The sequence below is a fragment of the Ovis canadensis genome, chromosome 13 (genome assembly GCF_042477335.2).
Source record: "Ovis canadensis isolate MfBH-ARS-UI-01 breed Bighorn chromosome 13, ARS-UI_OviCan_v2, whole genome shotgun sequence".
In the NCBI taxonomy this organism is placed as follows: Eukaryota; Metazoa; Chordata; class Mammalia; order Artiodactyla; family Bovidae; genus Ovis; species Ovis canadensis.
In genome coordinates, this window is record NC_091257.1 from 97,725,618 (window position 1) to 97,738,231 (window position 12,614).

The 12,614-nt window shown below is 42.9% G+C and overlaps 1 long non-coding RNA gene across 1 annotated transcript in view; it reads left to right on the plus strand.

The window, feature by feature from the left end:
• Positions 1 to 12,614, plus strand: part of LOC138417244 (uncharacterized) — a 203,849-nt gene that overhangs the window by 154,891 nt on the left and 36,344 nt on the right. The window contains exon 3 of the long non-coding RNA XR_011248050.1: positions 2,042 to 2,130. This is a non-coding gene — a long non-coding RNA (uncharacterized lncRNA). The remainder of the gene's footprint in view (positions 1 to 2,041; positions 2,131 to 12,614) is intronic.

Below are 12,614 nucleotides of genomic sequence, written 5' to 3' on the forward strand. Positions count from 1 at the left end.
TAATTGGTAGGATTTCAGTGCATCATACTCAATACATAATGATACGTGGCAGGATGAATTTAAAATTTGAGAAGATGATGCATATTAACTTTTATGAAGTTAATGTTTTTGCACTCAATTATTTCAGAAGGCCATTCGTTGTTTTTTGGTATGAATCCCTCATTTCTCTGTGCGTGGACAGGGCCATCTGCTAATTTGCAGTTGGAAGTGTGTCCCAGATGGGTGTTAAATTACAGACATGACCAAGGAAACATGGCAGAACCTGCTACCACCCTTTGCCAGTGGCCTTTGTAGCCTGCCTTTTAGAGGCCGGACCAGTGATTCAGCTTAGAAGCCTCCACATAAATCAAATTAATTGTCTACGGTGGCTGTTTGAAAGCAGTTTTGTTATGCCAGGGAGGAGGTTTTGTTTCAGAACGTGAATTATCTTTGAGTTCTGAGGAAACCTGAAAGTCCCTGTGTGATCAGGTGCAGGTATCTTGAAACCAAGTGCAGGAGATTATAAAAGAGATTTCTGGAAGAGAAATCATGTGTCCACTGGATACACCACGGCTGTGTTCTGCCTGCAAACCTGCAGTTTCAGGAAATTCGTTTGACTCTCTTTTGCGCAGAACGGCTCCTCCAGCACACTGCAGGTTTTGGTCAGATTGTTTTTCACTGCCAGGCAGACGGGTGATGGGAATCGGATTAAGCAGTTTGTCCAGTTTTTGGCATCTTGTGTGTTGGAAATAAGAATCACGCCAGGCTACGCTTAGAACAGAAACTGCCATCTGCGACCCATGGCCACCAATTATTTTCCTTAATTTGGAGTTTGTCTTCATTTTTAATAAATGGAAAGGCATCACAAAATTTTCAAGCCTAATGGGGAGTTTGGAATACTTTGTCAGACATGGACCTGCTTACTGGCAGTTCTGGTCGGTGGGTAGCGTCATGGGCGTCTGTTGCTTTCCCTGCTCATATTCATTTCCTATTCTAGAGCGTTCCTTCCATTTCTTCTTGCAGGCCCACCAGTTCCCAGTCCCACCCTATGTGCTCAGTCCTCAATCTCAAGGGGCGGGCCCATGACCCAGGCTGGCGGGTCAGCATGTTCTAACCCAGACCTACACCCTTTGATTCAGGGATGGACAAGTAGCTCAGTCTGGTCCAGTGAGTCTAAATTTCACAGTGCTTGCAGAAGCTGCTAAGAGAAAGGCATGCTCATTTTATCAGACTCACAGCTGTGAAGGGATGAGTCTGGAGCATCAGTGGCCACAGGACAGAGGCCCTGGCTTGAAAGAAATACAGCAGAATACAAAGGAGAAGTGAAAGACGGAGAGAGGCCAAAGTGAGGAAATCTGAGACACACAGCTTTTGTTTTCCTTTTTTAGTGGCACAACCACTTTGGAAAACAGTGTGGCAATTTCTCCTCTTTGTTTTAAAATATGTATTTGCCCTTTGGCTCTGATGGGTCTCCGCCGTGGCCCGAAGGACCCTTAGCTGCAGCATGTGGGATCTGGTTCCCTGGCGGGGGGCTGACCCAGGCTCCCTGCCCCAGGAGTGTGTGGTCTTAGCCACCGGACCCCCGAGGAAATCACCTGAGAGAAACTTCTGATCAGAGTGTTTGAATTATCGAACCCCACTGAATGTGAGGCCCACCTTCCTATACTTGTTCAATTATTTCATTTTATTTTTTGCTTAATCTACTTTGATTTATATTCCTGTCATTTGAACCCCCCAGATTGCAAACTGGTAGATTTGGACTTGCTAAACCCAAAGATAGCTATGTAATTCTTTAGAAATGTGGCATAAGTTCTCCCTACAGTTCATAAGTCCCTGAGACCTAAATTTTAGTTTAATTACAAACTCTGTAAGATCAGTTAATGAATGAATATAGCTTGCTAGAGCGAAGCTTGTCCATACTTTCTAAAGAAGAACCTAGGAGCCACGTTTGCCAAGAGCTTTATGACAGTTCTTGTTCAAAGGTGAGGTGAAACCAATATTATGGAAGCTCAAACCAAAAAGGAGGTTGTTATTTTCACATGCGTTTCCAATTTATTTCTAGCCGAACTCTGAAGGCGAGAAGAGGCCGATCGCCGTATAATCTATTCAATTTCAATTTCAAAAGATGCTGCCGCTGATCAAAGGATACCCGTGAGTAGCACATTTCCATAAAATGAATTTTGACAACTTTCTCCTAAATGTGTGTCTTACTTTAGCTTTTGATTTGAAAGGAAAAATGGAGGTTGGCCGGAAAGGTAAATGAAAGTGGTACTGACAGTTTGGGGCTGCAAATAGTCCGTGTCTTAGAACGTCCGTGTTCTTCTGTGGCAGGCCTTCGCCGGGTTTTTAATCCGTGTTCACCGTGTTCTTCTGCGGCAGGCCTTCGCCGGGTTTAATCTGGCGTGTTCACCGCTCCTCGTGGTTTCTCTAGAAGGCCTTTTACGTCTCCTCTGAATGATGGGTGTGTCAAAGAAGCGCCCCCTCTGCCCCGTCCCCAATTTAATCGCACAGAGGTCAAGGCAGCCGATCTTACTGTCTGGGGATCCTTTATATTTCTACAAAAATACATAAAACACTCTCACATGTGGTTACCTAGAACTCCACATGACTATATGCTTCAGATAGGAGTCCTGAAAGTAACTGGGCCGCAGGGTTCATGGCGTTAGTATTTTTATACTGGCTCCAAGGTTTGCTTCCTTGTTATTAAGATAGCACTTCAAATAGCATATTAATTTCTTGTTTTTTAAAAAAATGATCCAATTATCCCCTTGACATCACCTGAAAGAACTTCTTGGTTAGCTGGCTTATTATTTGTTACTTTCTCTCTGAAGTTCACAACGAATTTGTCTTGATTATGTGAAAAGTCTGACTAGTTTGCGATCCAGCTTATAGAGACACTACAACTGCAAAGCAGGACAGGACTAGGATCATAAATTAAAAAATAAAATAAATAAGTGGGCTCTGAATCAAATATAATTTTAATTTTTGAATAGTTTACTTCTAGGTTGGCATCGAATGGGTTGTGAATTATTTATGGTAAACTTGCTCAATAAATAATAAGTGTTAGTTGCACATCATAGAATCTGTCCTGTAGTACTTCATATTAATTTATTAACTTCAAATTTTCCAGTTTTTGACATCTTTCCAAAATTCAGAACCTCTGTTCTCTGAGGCTAAGTTCAGCTAAACATATAGAACTGATTAAAGTGATTGACTGGAAACCTTAACTCCTCCAAGGGAGTAAGAATCCTAATAGAAAACTAGTGAACCCAAATGAATATACAGTATTATTTATTTGACTATTGAGTGTTTTAGTCATTTAAAGCTGGTCTTGCTCCAGAAGGGATTGAAGACAGTGATTCCAATAGAAACGATGAGCACCGTCTAGAACACATTACTCTCCCAACTCTATCCTTCATCCATCCACCGCCAACCCCTTGCATAAGCTATCTATCACTGCATGTTGAAATATAGCAACGTAACAACAACCGTGTGTTATTATACAGTTTCTCTGGGTCAGGAATCTAGGCACAGCCTTGCTGCTGGTCTGTCCCTCAGGATCTCATAGGACAGGAATCGAGACATGGGTGGGGGCTGCAGATTTCACACGGCGAGACTAGGAGGGCGTCTGTTACGTATTTAAGTCTGCGCTGGGACCTGGTGGCTCTGTGCGGGCTTTCTCTGGCTGTGGAGCGCAGGCTCAGTACTTACGGCTTGAGGGCTCTAGAGCGCAGGACCGGGAGCTGTGGTGCCGGCTTAGTTGATCCGTGGCGTGTGGGATCTTCCTGGACCGCAGACTGAACCTGTGTCCCGTGCATTGCAGGCAGATTATCATCCGCTGCTCCACCAGGGAAGTCCTTGGCAGGTCTTAGAAAATTCATCACCGAGCTGACTCCTGGGGCTCTCGGCCTGTCCCACGTTCTCTCTTGTCTGTTAGGTGGAGCCATTCATTCCAGCCATGTTGGCCTCTTTGTAGGCCTACTCACAACATGGGAACTTGGCTTTGCCAGAGTGAGGGCTGAGAGAGAGAGATGAATATTGCCATCTTTCAGGAAGAAGCTGGTTTGGGCAGTGGCGTCCCCCAGCTTTTTCCATGCTGCGTGTTAGAAGTGAATCAGCAGGTCCAGTCCACATCGGAGATAAGAGCATCCCCACGGGTGTGCAGAGCAGGAGGTGGGAGAACCCTGGGTGCCGTTTCAGAGGCCGCCAGGCTCACAGACCCAGGAGACCCGGGGTCAGTCCCCCGGTTGGAAAGATCCCCTGGAGAAGGAAATGGCAACCTACTCCAGTCTCCTTGTCTGGAACACCTCATGGACAGAGAGGCCTGGTGGGCTGTAGTCCATGGGGTTGCAAAGAGTCAGCCACGACTGAGTGATTAACACACACACACAACCTCACAAACTAGTGAGAGATGAGCCCTGAAATCAGACAGACCAGGGTTTAGTTCTGCTCTTGTGCCGATTAGCTATGTGATTCGATCGAGGATTTCTCAGCCCTAGTTTCTTCATGTATTAAACATGGAGACAGAAATTCTCCCTCCTAATCTTGTAATGGCAGTTTTGTGCAGTAATATTAGCAACAGCACATCAGACGCCCCTTGCACAGTGCCTGGTACTTAGTAGTGAAAGTGAAAGTCGCTCAGTCGTGCCCGACTCTTTGCAGCCCCACGGACTGTACAGTCCACAGAATTCTCCAGGCCAGAATCCTGGAGTGCATGCTGCTGCTGCTAAGTCGCTTCAGTCGTGTCCGACTCTCTGCGACCCCATAGACAGCAGCCCACCAGGCTCCCCTGTCCCTGGGATTCTCCAGGCAAGAACACTGGAGTGGGTTGCCATTGCCTTCTCCAATGCATGAGTGCGTAGCCGCTCCCTTCTCCAGGGGACCTTCCCAAACCAGGGATCAAACCTAGGTCTCCTACATTGCAGGCAGATTCTTTACCAGCTGAGCCACACAGGAAGCTCAGTACGCAGTGAGGACTCAGTCAGGTCCATTGGTGCTCTGCTTCTCTCTCTTCCTTGCAGTCACAGAGCGTCTGCCGCCCGTTTAGCCTTGCAAGGCCTTCTGTGTCCTGTCGCTGAGAGCATACTCTCTCTTCCTTACAGTCACAGAGTGTCTGACACCCTTTTAGCCTTGCAAGGCCTTCTGTGTCCCATTGCTGAGACCACAGATGCTTCAGTGATCCTGTCCAAGTTTGAATCCAGGTTTTCCTACCTCCCTGCTGTTCAAACAAGGGCAAATTGATGTCTTTAAGATGCTGTTTTCTCAATTATTACATGGAAAAAGTAAGGATTAGATAAAACAAAATGTGTAAAGGGTTTAGCATATACCTGGCAGATATAATTAATCAACATGTGGCAACTCATATTTACATCAAAATTATTATGAAATCAAAACTATTTTTAAAAATAGTTTTTAAAATAATGTGGATGGAAAGTATTGTTTAAGAAATAACGTGGGCAGCTCAGATCACACACCCCTATAGATCCTTGTAGGCTGGCCAGAGAGAGAGCGTGTAATGAAAAGCTATCCACTCTTCTTGGTAATCTGTAATTTATTTTGAATTTTATGTCTATGTAGGATGAAAAAACCAAACCCCGTCTCTGTCATGGGAACAGTGTTCCATCCCTATTCTCTGAGACAAAGAGTGTGAAATAGTGATTTGGGAAAGAATCGTAAATTATGTTTCTTGTTTTAGTGTTTTCCTCTTCGCTTTCTTGTCTCTCAACCTTGTGCCCCATTCCACCTAAAGCTACCTACAAAACATGGCTGTCTTAGAAAACACACTGATAAGCGCGCAGGCTTCACTGAAAACAGTCTTGTTGCTTGTGGTGCCCTGTCAGGCTTGCCCAAGACCAGGATGAGACCTGGGGCTGCTCGGAGAATGGACTCAGCTCAGCTGCCCTGGTTCCACCCACCTCCTGTAATGATCGCCGAGAAGCCAGCGTGTGGTCCGGAATTTTAAGGATGGTGATTCCTAGCCTCGTCTGTCTTCACTCAGGCTTGGCGATCAGGATGGGGTCACCTTTTGATTACCCAGATTTACTGTCCCCTTATACCCAGCAGGGGCTGAGCTATTGAAAATGGAGCTCAGGAGGAAAGAGAGAGACAAAGTGGATTTCTGTCAACCACACTAGGGAATCACCTTAAATGCAGAAAAATGTGGGTTAGTGTAGAGACTCTTAAGAGAGTCTGTAAGCGACTTGCACGTTTCTTGTTCATCACACAACTCTGGGCACTGTGGTGGGTGCAGGCAGGCTTGCAGTTTATTGCTGTGCCTAAGTAACTTGTTTCTTTGAGTCTCTCTGTGGATGTGGAGCTTCTGAACTGAATCAAGAAAGGCAATTACTGATTCCATCCCACTCACCGATCCCTGTGTGGGGCAGCTGGCTTTGAACGCTCAGCAACGGCAGAAAATAAAAGTGGAGGCAGGAGAGCAGAGGCGGTCTGCGCACAGCCTCGGGAGCCAGACTGTGGGTTTAGAGCGGGCTCCCCAGCCCCCAGGCGTGAGCCGGGGTACGTTTCCCCGTTGTGGTCTTATCTGTGATGTGTGCACGCTAGCCCCAGAGCTGTGAGATTCACGTTTCAGTCAAGCAGAGAAAATGATGCTCTTCATGGGATTCCATAGTTCTTCATTATTCCATATGACGGTCCAGTCGATGTTACTGTCTGTTGTATGGAACTTGAACCACAGTTTTCATTTTGTGCCGTCAATAAGCACTTCTTAAGAATTTCTCCTTAGATACCATGAGCCTTTGGCAGAATTGAGTTTTAATAATTGTCAAGGATTTTTGGCACTTACATCTGTTCCCTGAACATCCTGATACTAGTACATTTGGACTTGTTTCTGTCATAATGCTGTTTGTGCCTCACTCTGCTCCCAAGTTTCATAAACTTCTACTTTTCCCTTCTACCTTTGCCAAAACGTTTCATTATCCCTTTATCATTCCAGTGCTTTTTGTTTCTTCCCTACTGGAAGTTATAGATTCTGTTCCTGTGCTAAATTTAATAGTACAGCTGTTTGCAAATAACTATAGGAATTTATAATATTTAAACTGTGATTACAGCTTCACAAATACATGGCCTTTGTTCACTATGTTATTTTCATCATTTAATCTAATAGATTAGACATTACTGTTGCTTCGTATTGACCAGCTGAGCCACACAGGAAGCTCAGTACGCAGTGAGGACTCAGTCAGGTCCATTGGTGCTCTGCTTCTCTCTCTTCCTTGCAGTCACAGAGCGTCTGCCGCCCGTTTATCCTTGCAAGGCCTTCTGTGTCCCGTTGCTGAGAGCACACTCTGTTTAGCTGTATCTATCTTTGTTAGTGGTTCCATTAATTCTTCATGCACCTCAGGTCTTCCTTCTGGGAGATAGTTTAGAACATGTTTGGTATTTTAAAGTATGCTCTTGAACATTTCCGTTAGAAGCCTGTTTATGGTAGAAGTCCCTTGTTTTTGTTCACATAAAGATGGTTCTATTTCAACTTCTGATCTTGAAATGCAATGTCAGTGCTATGAGCTGTCCAGTGGAGAGCGGTTTCTCTGTCCCCCTGAGGCCCCTGCCGCTGCAGAGGAGCTGTCAGGGCGGCCCTCTCCTTGGTCTGGGCGCCGCCACCTCCTCTGACTGCTGCGAAGACTTTCCGTCTATTTCGCTTTCTTGGCTTCACTACACTGTGTCTGTGTGAGATTTCTTTCCATTTATTTTCCTCTCATATCTTTCATTGGTTCTGGAATATAGTCTACACTTTTTCAAAATATTTTTACATAACATTCTTCTGTCTTTCTGGGACTCTAATTTTTTTTAATTAGTTTATTTTTGTTGGAGGATAATTACTTTACAATATTGTAATGTTTCTTGCTGTACATTGATGTGAATTGGCCACAGGTATACATGTGTGGAACTCTAATTAAATTTACGTTAGATTCTCATTCTCCTGTCCACATCTCTTAACCTCTATTTCATAATGTTCACCTGTGGCCTGCATTTTGAGTAATTATTTCAGATATTCCTGTTCAATAATCCCTTTTTCTCATATGCCTAATTTGCTGTGTTCAGTTCAGTTCAGTCGCTCAGTCATGTCCAACTCTTTGCGACCCCATGAATCGCAGCACACCAGGCCTCCCTGTCCATCACCATCTCCCGGAGTTCACTCAGACTGTGATGCCACCCAGCCATCTCATCCTGGGTCGTCCCCTTCTCCTCCTGCCCCCAATCCCTCCCAGCATCAGAGTCTTTTCCAATGAGTCCCTTTATTTACAATTTTAATCTTTTTTTCTTCCAATTTTTAAAAACATGATTTTCTTCCTTTCTTTTCAGTATCTACTTAGCTATGTTTGATTCTCTTACTAAATGCCCCTTGTCTTTCTGTTATTCTATAACTTTAATTTTTTGCTTTTTATAAAACTATTGATATGGTACGTTTCATAATTCCATTATGTGAAATTACTGGAGCCTGAATCTGCTGTCTGTTGCTTCTAACGACGTTCTTGAGGTTTCTTTTCATGTTTGTTGTCTTTGATTGTGAACTCACGCATATTTGATCTTAAACTTTGGGAAACTTCGGACTTAAAGCGAGGATATATTTTTCCATAGAGGATTTACATTTTTTCTTAAGAAAAATCCAGGAACCTCTGTGATCTTTCCAGTCACGACTCTAGCACCTCGTTTTGTTTGACTTTTCTCTCTCTGCTTTTGATATCAATACCTGAAAATGGAATAAGAGTCAAGGAAAAAATTGAAATTCATTTATATGAAAGTGAATATGGTTAGTAATTCAAACATTTGCTAGCCAACCGTCATTCGTACATCAGGGCTCTTATAAATACTGGCTGAGTCTCTCCTTGGTGGGAAGCAGTGGTCTGGGCTCAGGGCACGCAGTGGCAAAGGAAACAGGTGTGGCCTGTGTGCAGAAAGATGAGCCGCAGCCCTGAGTGCCGAGAGTGCTCCTTCAGGAAACGGGAAGCTCTAATTTGCAACTTCCTTTTGTCAAGAATCCTTACTATGCCTATAAGTAGTAATCTCCACCATTAGTGCAGAAAGTTATGGAACAGAGACAAGGTCCTGTAACATTATTTTGAAGAGAGACCATAAGTAGCGGCATGGGATTAGAACACCGTGCCCTCACCTACCACTTCCTAGTGCTGAGATCTTTAGTCTTTCTTAACCTCTCATTCTCTTTCCATATGTAAACAATGAAGATAAACATATCTATTTTACAAGGCTGTTGCAAGAAATAGAAATAAACAAATAATGTGGTATACTGTGGTAGCAAGCAAAGGTCTGTGACATCCCTTTATTTTGTCCTGAGCTGTTCACGTGCATGAGGATTTTCATGCAAGTGTTTGCCTCTGGAGCTTCCCTGGTGGCCCAGCTGTGGAGAATCTGCCTGCAATGAAGGCAGCCGCAGGAGGTGCAGTTTTAACCCCTGGTCAGGAAGGTCCCTTGGAGGAGGGCATGGCGGCCCACTCCAGTATTCCTGCTTGGCGAATCCCTTGGACAGAGGAGCCTTGTGGGCTGCAGTCCATGGGGTCGCAAAGAGTCGGACACAACTAAAGCGACTTAGCATTCCTGCATATTTGGGTTTAGGCCCCTCCGCCATCTGTGGCGAACCCTGGCGAGAATATCTCATGCTTTCATTGTAACAGTCAGGGTGATTCAACAATCTTGTCTCCTGATCAGAACCCTCTGATCCACTTGAACATTAAACTTGAATAAAGAGAGCAGTGTCTGTCATGTTCAGTCTCTCCAGCCACGTCCAACTCTTTGAGAGCAACTTGTGGACTGTTTCCCATGAGGTTCCTCTGTCCATGGGATTTCCCAAACAAGAACACTGGAGCGGGTGCCGTTTCCTCCTCCAGAGGACTTCCCGACTCAGGGGTCTAACCCGCACCTCCTTCATTACAGGTGGATTCTTTACCTCCGACAAAGTTCAGATAATCTAAGATGAAGAAACGATTCTCGATATCTGATTCCCATCTCCTTTCCTTCTGCAAACCAGGAGCCAGAACAACAAAATAAAAGAATTAATTCCACATAGGAAACAAGATGGAATAATATGTTACTTAAGCAAGACAGGAAAGCTGGAGAGAAGGCAATGTATAAACAAGATCCAGATTTTTGCTTTTTCTTTTCCAGTTCCCAACACCTAGCTTAGTATCTGGCATCTTTTAGGCACACGGACTTTATTCAGTGAGTAGAGTTAGAAGTGAAGCCAGTGGAAAGTGTTTACAGTGAACATCTTCTATTTTATTTTTAAATGGTTTTTGCTTTTTAAGGAGTCAGTTTAACATGCAGTTTTGTTGATTGCCTGCCTGGGCTTTGGACGGGGATACATCTTAGATAAAACATTGCTGTGTGAGTTAGTACAAGTGATTTCATCTCTGTAAGCCTTTGTTTCTCCCTCAGGAGTTATGGCAATGGTACCTACTCACATGCTTGTGAAGTTAAAGAAAGATGGTTCCTATGTCAAGCAGTGGTATTCCTGTCTTTCTTCTTTATTTATCACCAGCATCACCACCGTCTTCACCATTGTTGCTAATACCATATTTTCTATCGTTATTAATAATAGCTGTTTTCCCTTTCTATATAAATAGTCAGGTATTTGATTATGATAGTGTTTGTGAGTGAGAATCTTTTTTTTTTTTTTGGTAAGTATTCAAACTTTTGTGAACAAAGGAAAAGACACCTGGGATGGATTTTCCCTGAGAGCAAAGAATAAAGACATGTCAGTTCTGCACCTGGAACAGTGAGAAGGACAGCAGGCCCAGATACTCTCACTGTGGTCGAAGCACCAAGCCGTTATGCTTGAGGAAAGGCGGATGCCATGCTTTTAGCCAATTATCAGATTGTGTTTCACTGAATAGGGAGCCAAAGAGCTAAGATTAAGAGAGAGATATTTTTCCCCAGGTCAGGCCAGGAAGGGAGACGAGAGAGTTGAGGCAGCTAAAGAGGAGAAAATCTTTGGGGAAAAAGACACATTTCTATGAGGAATTCAATAATATATTTTTGCCTTGTTGTATGAATTGTAATTCTTTTCCCTGCCTCCTCATAGAATTTTATTAAAACACTCCTTTCTGGCACCTTATAGGTTCTCATACACCTTGATCCCTTTAACTTCCCAGTCCCTACTATTATATTTCAATGAAGAATATAAGAATCTGGCAAAGTTTTAAAATTAAGGCAATTTAAAATAATATTAAGAATGTGGCTTTAATGAGCTTTCAAGGGGAGGGCACGGAAGGGGGAGGTGGAGCCTATAGAATCAGGGGATCCTCACGCTCAGAGGAAAGTAGATAATGAGCTTTAAAGGGGAGGGCACGGAAGGGGAGGTGGAGCCTATAGAATCAGGGGATCCTCACGCTCAGAGGAAAGGAGACTCTGCCGCTGGAACATGGATGATGCTCTAGCAGAACCTCCAGACTCGCAGCCTAACATTTCAGTGTTAAAAGGCCGCGTCCACCTCCTCTCACTCCTCTGTCCTCCCGAGCCCCAAACAAAAATGTATTTCAAGACATTTTCAGACATTATTTCTTGCATGTGTTTCTGCACTGTATTTAAAAACCATTGTTACCCTCATACTGTAGATGAGAAAAGAAACTGGGTCTTAGAGAAAATAAGTAATTTTCGCAAATGCAGAGCTGGGATTCAAGCCAGGCTAGTCATTTCCAACCTTTTAAATACCATATTTTAGAGTTCCTTGGTTTCTCCCTTCAAACATAAAGCAAAAAGGATAAATTTAAAAGCAAACAGAAGAGAGGTTTTTAGTGCCTAAGGTGAAGGAGTAGGCACAAATATGAGTCTATAGTGTGACTTTGTGGAAATAGATGTAATTTGAAATGCAATTAAAAGAACCCGTGAATGAAATGAGAAGGGAATGGAAAATGATGCCTTCTGCAGAACACCAGTTGTGCATAACAATGTCATGGATAAATGCCCATCTGATAAAGAGGTTTTAATTAAACTAAATAATTTATTACCCATTATACTTCAATGAATTAAAAACAATATAAGATGCTTTATTTCTCTGAAATAGGATTGTGTGCCATAAATTCAGCACACTGTGTGTTCTCAAGTGAGAAAAATGTCCAGGTTAATAAAATGTAGGAGAAATAATAATTACTTTTGTTTTATTTTAACCTTCATCCAAATACATTCATCCAAATACATTCACCTGGAGTGGACCTAGACTCCATTTTTTCTTGAAAGGGAATCACATGAAAACAAGTTATTAATAGGAAAATTTTAAAAATTACATATGGGCTGGTAAAATAATTAATTCGGTGAGATAGCTATCAACTCTGTATTTCATATATATGCATGTGAACATTCCCTTATACATATGAAATTTCCTGTATGTTATATATATACATATAGCCACACATATGCATTATTCATATATTTATGTAGATAAGTGAACATATGTTTGTATAGATTCATGGAAGCTGCTGCATATGCTATGTCAGCTTTACCCACCTTTACTTTTAAATGCTTAAATATTTATAATTGTTAGATATTGAATAAAAGGCTCATACAAAAAAAGACATGAGTGAAACATGAAAGGCAAATTAAAAGAAAACATATACTTAAATTTTTCTTTCTAATTTTTCTCCTTGCCATTCTTCTCCATAAAGAAAACC